The sequence below is a fragment of the Oncorhynchus masou genome, chromosome 29 (genome assembly GCF_036934945.1).
Source record: "Oncorhynchus masou masou isolate Uvic2021 chromosome 29, UVic_Omas_1.1, whole genome shotgun sequence".
NCBI lineage: Eukaryota > Metazoa > Chordata > Actinopteri > Salmoniformes > Salmonidae > Oncorhynchus > Oncorhynchus masou.
In genome coordinates, this window is record NC_088240.1 from 13,648,856 (window position 1) to 13,654,855 (window position 6,000).

General features: G+C 44.9%; 1 protein-coding gene and 1 pseudogene across 1 annotated transcript in view; one reads left to right on the plus strand and one right to left on the minus strand.

Annotated features, from left to right (window-relative positions):
- The window catches only part of LOC135519031 (CRACD-like protein), a 555,588-nt gene that overhangs the window by 196,334 nt on the left and 353,254 nt on the right, over positions 1 to 6,000 (minus strand). The window lies entirely within an intron of this gene.
- LOC135519459 (rho guanine nucleotide exchange factor 7-like) overlaps positions 1 to 6,000 on the plus strand; it is a 59,784-nt pseudogene that overhangs the window by 30,152 nt on the left and 23,632 nt on the right.

Genomic DNA, 6,000 nt, shown 5'->3' on the forward strand with positions numbered 1-6,000 from the left:
ACCCGAGCCACTGCCTGTTCACCCCGCTATCATCCAGAAGGCGAGGTCAGTACAGGTGCATCAAAGCTGGGACCGAGAGACTGAAAAACAGCTTCTATCTCAAGGCCATCAGACTGTTAAACAGCCACCACTAACATTGAGTCGCTGTTGCCAACACACTGACTCAACTCCAGCCACTTTAATAATGGGAATTGATGGGAAATTATGTAAAATATATCACTAGCCACTTTAAACAATGCTACCTAATATAATGTTTACATAACCTACATTATTCATCTCATATGTATACGTATATACTGTACTCTATATCATCTACTACATCTTTATGTAATACATGTATCACTAGCCACTTTAACTATGCCACTTTGTTACATGCTCATCTCATATGTATATACTGTACTCGATACCATCTACTGTATCTTGCCTATGCTGCTCTGTACCATCACTCGATCATATATCTTTATGTACATATTCTTTATCCCCTTACACTTGTGTGTATAAGACAGTAGTTTTGGAATTGTTAGTTAGATTACTTGTTGGTTATTACTGCATTGTCGGAACTAGAAGCACAAGCATTTCGCTACACTCGCATTAACATCTGCTGACCATGTGTATGTGACAAATAAAATTTGATTTGAGTGATAGATGTGCAAGTTGAAATACTGGTGTGCAAAAGAGCAGAAAAACTAAATCAAACATGGGGATGAGGTAGTTGGATGGGCTATTTACAGATGGTCTGTGTACACGTGCAGTGATCGGTAAGCTGCTCTGACAGCTGATGCTTAATGTTTTAGAGGGAGATATGAGTCTCCAACTTCAGTGATTTAACATTTTTTGTTCCAGTCATTGGCAGCATAGAACTGGAAGGAAAGGAGGTGTTGGCTTTGGGGGAGACCAGTGAAATATACCGGCTGGAGCGTGTGCTACGGGTGGGTGTTGCTATGGTGACCAGTGAGCTGAGATAAGGCGGGGCTTTACCTACCCAGATGACCTGGAGTCAGTGGGTTTGGCAACGAATATGAAGCGAGGGCCAGCCAACGAGAGCATACAGGTCGCAGTGGTGGGTAGTATATGAGGCTTTGGTGATAAAACGGATGGCACTGTGATAGACTGCATCCAATTTGCTGAGTAGAGTGTTGGAGGCTATATGTTTTGTGTATAATGTGTGTCTTGTGTATAATTTGTGTGTATAATGTGTGTGTGTATAATGTGTGTAATGTGTGTAATGTGTGTTTGTTTCCAGGCCGTCTATTTGAGTGTCTTCAGGTGGTGTGTAACAGTCAGCAGGACCTGCAGGACTGGGTGGACCATCTGACCCGTCAGACTAGACAAGCCACCGCCCCCAGCCACAAACCCCTCACGGTCCCCTGCCACACGGTCAGTAACACACACACAAGCATGCACACTTCGGGTGAATTGGTCATGTGTGTAATCTCCAAGCTCTGGGAAATGCATTTGAATTTCATAAAACTTCTCTCTCCTCTCATTCTCTCATATTCCTCTCCATTTCCTTTTCCTCTCCTTCCTTTTCCTCTCCTTCCTTTTCCTTTTCCTCTCCTTCCTTTTCCTTTTCCTCTCCTCTCCTCTCCTCTCCTCTCCTCTCCTCTCCTCTCCTCTCCTCTCCTCTCCTCTCCTCTCCTCTCCATCAGTTGCCCTCCCACCCTTTGACTCCATTCCGTCATGCAGAGGGCCGCGCGATAACTGTGGCCCCAGCCTACCACACCCTGCCCCACCCCTCATCACACGGGGCTCCACACAGCACCATGATGTGGGGGCCTCTGGAGCCCCCCAACACCCCCAAACCCTGGAGCCTCAGCTGCCTGCGTCCTGCACCCCCCCTCAGGCCCTCTGCAGCACTCTGCTACAAGGAGGTAGGGGAGAGTGTGTGTGTGATGGGCAAGGAGGATGTGTGTGAGATGGGAAATGCGTTGTGGAAGTAAGAAAAGGCTAGTTCAACATCAGGGATTAATTCCATTCAATTTCATTCAATGTTAGATACATCATGTAGAAAACCTTGAATATCAAACCGCTTCCAGTTTCTTTTCGTAATGACACGTGGAGATTTCTTAGGAATATTACCATCTCTCACACAGGGAATAGCACAGTGATCACTTATGTTATTTGCAAAAATACCAGAAGCATTAAAACGACGAGGAGTATTGGTTAAGATCAAATCAATTAAAGAGGATTTCAGAGGATATTTTATATTCAACCTATTTACACTGTTGACAATCTGAGTGAGATTGTAGGTTATTGCACAGAATTTTAAGTTGATCAGAGCTAGATGTTATCCAGTCCTGATTCAGATCATCCATCAGGACAAACTCAGAGTTGACATGCTGTGATAATCTGAAAATACAATCCAGAGAGCCAACAGAAGCAGATGGTCTATAACAGCAAGATACAACAATACCTAAAGATGAGCCAACAGTAGCAGATGGTCTATAACAACAAGATACAACAATACCTAAATATGAGCCAACAGTTCAGATGGTCTATAACAACAAGATACAACAATACCTAAAGATGAGCCAACAGTAGCAGATGGTCTATAACAACAAGATACAACAATACCTAAATATGAGCCAACAGTAGAAGATGGTCTATAACAACAAGATACAACAATACCTAAAGATGAGCCAACAGTTCAGATGGTCTATAACAACAAGATACAACAATACCTAAATATGAGCCAACAGTAGAAGATGGTCTATAACAACAAGATACAACAATACCTAAAGATGAGCCAACAGTAGAAGATGGTCTATAACAACAAGATACAACAATACCTAAATATGAGCTAACAGTAGCAGATGGTCTATAACAACAAGATACAACAATACCTAAAGATGAGCCAACAGTAGCAGATGGTCTATAACAACAAGATACAACAATACCTAAAGATGAGCCGAGGTTTAGGTTCAGAGACAGATATTCAAATTGCTGAGGTTTAGTAACAGAAGTCAGAACGACCCCAGAGAACTTGTCTTTTATGTATACAGCAACACCACCACCCTTAGATTTACCATCTGTACCAAAAACATTGTAACCATTTATGCCAATATTTTTGTCAGTAATAGATTTTTTAAGCCAGGTTTCAGAAAGCATAAATACATCCGGGTCGGCAGTTTTTATCCATATATTCACAAAATCAAAGCTTCGGCAGGAGACTCTTACATTCATATGCAAAAACTTCAGGCCACTCTGACTACTTAATTCAGCAGGAGTAAGAATGTCAGGACATGGATTAGACTGGACATTTCCAGACAATAGAAGAAGCAAGATAATGGCAAGTCTAGATCGAGGGTTACAACATTTGGAGTTACAGACAGAACTTGAAGGAGAATCCAGAGTCACCAGAGTCTCTAACGCCACATATTACAGGGGATGTGTGAAGTCCAGAGACATGGTTCAGCACCAAGACAACAGTCCTGACGTAAGAGCAAGAGTCCCATTTCTCCCATATTGTTCAGGAGAAATGTGCATAGATCTCATGTGCATTTCCGAAGCAAGCGTGGGGTTTCCCACAATACTGGAGGGAGAAACAATCATATATTTCCTCATTCACAGTGCAACGGGCTCTAAATGTATCGCCAACATTGTAAAAGCCAAGGGTAGACAGCAGCAAAATGAACAACAGCATCAAAGTCACTAATCAAATAGTTCAACCGCTGATCAAAAAAAGTATTGTATGCGTATGATGTAGACGGGCAAAGATGCGGGGAGAGAGAGAGAGGTGGCGAGGGCACCTGACAATAATGGGAGAGACAGACCAGGGCAGGCAGAGAGCTCTGGTCAACAGCGCACATGAATCCTTGGTCGGGATGTGTGTGTGATGGGGAAGGAGAGTGTGTGTGATGGGGAAGGAGAGTGTGTGTGATGGGGAGGGAGAGTGTGTGTGATGGGAGGGAGAGTGTGTGTGATGGGGAGGGAGAGTGTGTGTGATGGGGAGGGAGAGTGATGGGGAGGGAGAGTGTGTGTGATGGGAGGGAGGGAGTGTGTGTGTGTGATGTGGAGGGAGGATGTGTGTGTGATGGGTGTGATGGGGAGGGAGGATATGTGTGTGATGGTGAGGGAGGATATGTGTGTGATGGGAGGGAGAGTGTGTGTGATGGGGAGGGAGAATGTGTGTGTGATGGGGAGGGAGAATGTGTGTGTGATGGGAGGGAGAGTGTGTGTGATGGGGAGGGAGAGTGTGTATGATGGGGAGGGAGGATGGGGAGGGAGTGTGTGTGATGGGAGGGAGAGTGTGATGGGGAGGGAGGATATGTGTGATGGGGAGGGAGAGTGTGTGTGATGATGTGATGGGGAGGAGGGTATGTGTGTGATGGGGAGGGAGGATGGGTGTGATGGGGAGGGAGGATGTGTGTGTGATGGGGAGGGAGGATATGTGTGTGATGGTGAGGGAGGATATGTGTGTGATGGGAGGGAGAGTGTGTGATGGGGAGGGAGAATGTGTGTGTGATGGGGAGGGAGAGTGTGTGTGATGGGAGGGAGGATATGTGTGTGATGGGGAGGGAGGGTATGTGTGTGATGGGGAGGGAGGATGTGTGTGTGATGGGGAGGGAGGATGTGTGTGTGATGGGGAGGGAGGATGTGTGTGTGATGGGGAGGGAGGATGTGTGTGTGATGGGGAGGGAGGATGTGTGTGTGGGGAGGGAGGATGGGGTGATGGGGGAGGATGTGTGTGTGATGGGGGAGAGGATGTGTGTGTGATGGGGAGGGAGGATGTGTGTGTGATGGGGAGGGAGGATGTGTGTGTGATGGGAGGGAGAGTGTGTGTGACTGATCCGTGTAAAGGAAAGAATGAATGGGGCAATGTATCATGAGATTTTGAGTGAAAACCTCCTTCCATCAGCAAGGGCATTGAAGATGAAACGTGGCTGGGTCTTTCAGCATGGCAATGATCCCAAAAACACCGCCCGGGCAACGAAGAAGTGGCTTCTTAAGAAGCATTTCAAGGTCCTGGAGTGGCCTAGCCAGTCTCCAGATCTCAACCCAATAGAAAATCTTTGGAGGGAGTTGAAAGTCAGTGTTGCCCAGCAACAGCCCCAAAACATCACTGCTCTAGAGGAGATCTGCATGGAAGAATGGACCAAAATACCAGCAACAGTGTGTGAAAACCTTGTGTTAGACTTACAGGAAGCGTTTGACCTCTGTCATTCCCAACAAAGGGTATATAACAAAGTATTGAGATAAACTTTTGTTATTGACCAAATACTTATTTTCCACCAGAATTTGCAAATAAATTCATTACAAATCTTACAATGTGATTTTCTGGATTTTCTGGATTTTTGTCTGTCATAGTTGAAGTGTACCTATGATGAAAATTACAGGCTTCTCATCTTTTTAAGTGGGAGAACTTGCACAATTGGTGGCTGACTAAATACTTTTTTGCCCCACTGTACATTTGTTTATATACCTCTCATTTCATCATAAATGTCCCTCCTTCTCTCAGACAATGACACTATAGTTTACAAGTCTTCTTCTACTCATACATTGCTTATCACATCCTGCAACATGTTACACAATCTACTACAAGCCCAATGGTTTCTCCCCTCTCTGGGTGGGGAGACTTCCTTCCCTGTTGTCAGTTTCACACTGGTCACAAGTTGTCTACCACAGTTCCTTGCCTGCTAACAGTCCCTCTTTTCTTATGGACAAACATTCTTCATCATTATACAGAGACAGGGTAGAATTCTGTTAGATATAGTCCTATCATTACTTTAAATGTGTATCATTTAGTCATTATACATCACATTCACAACACTCTCTTACATCTCTCTCTCTTTCTTACCTCTCTCTCTCTTACCTCTCTCTCTCTTTTCTTACCTCTCGCTCTCACCTCTCTCTCTCACCTCTCCCTCTCTTACCTCTCTCTCTCTCTTTCTCTTACCCTCTCTCTCTCTCTCTCTTTCTTACCTCTCGCTCTCTCTCCTCTCTCTCTCTTACCTCTCTCTCTCTTACCTCTCACTCTCACCTCTCTCTCTCTTACCTCTC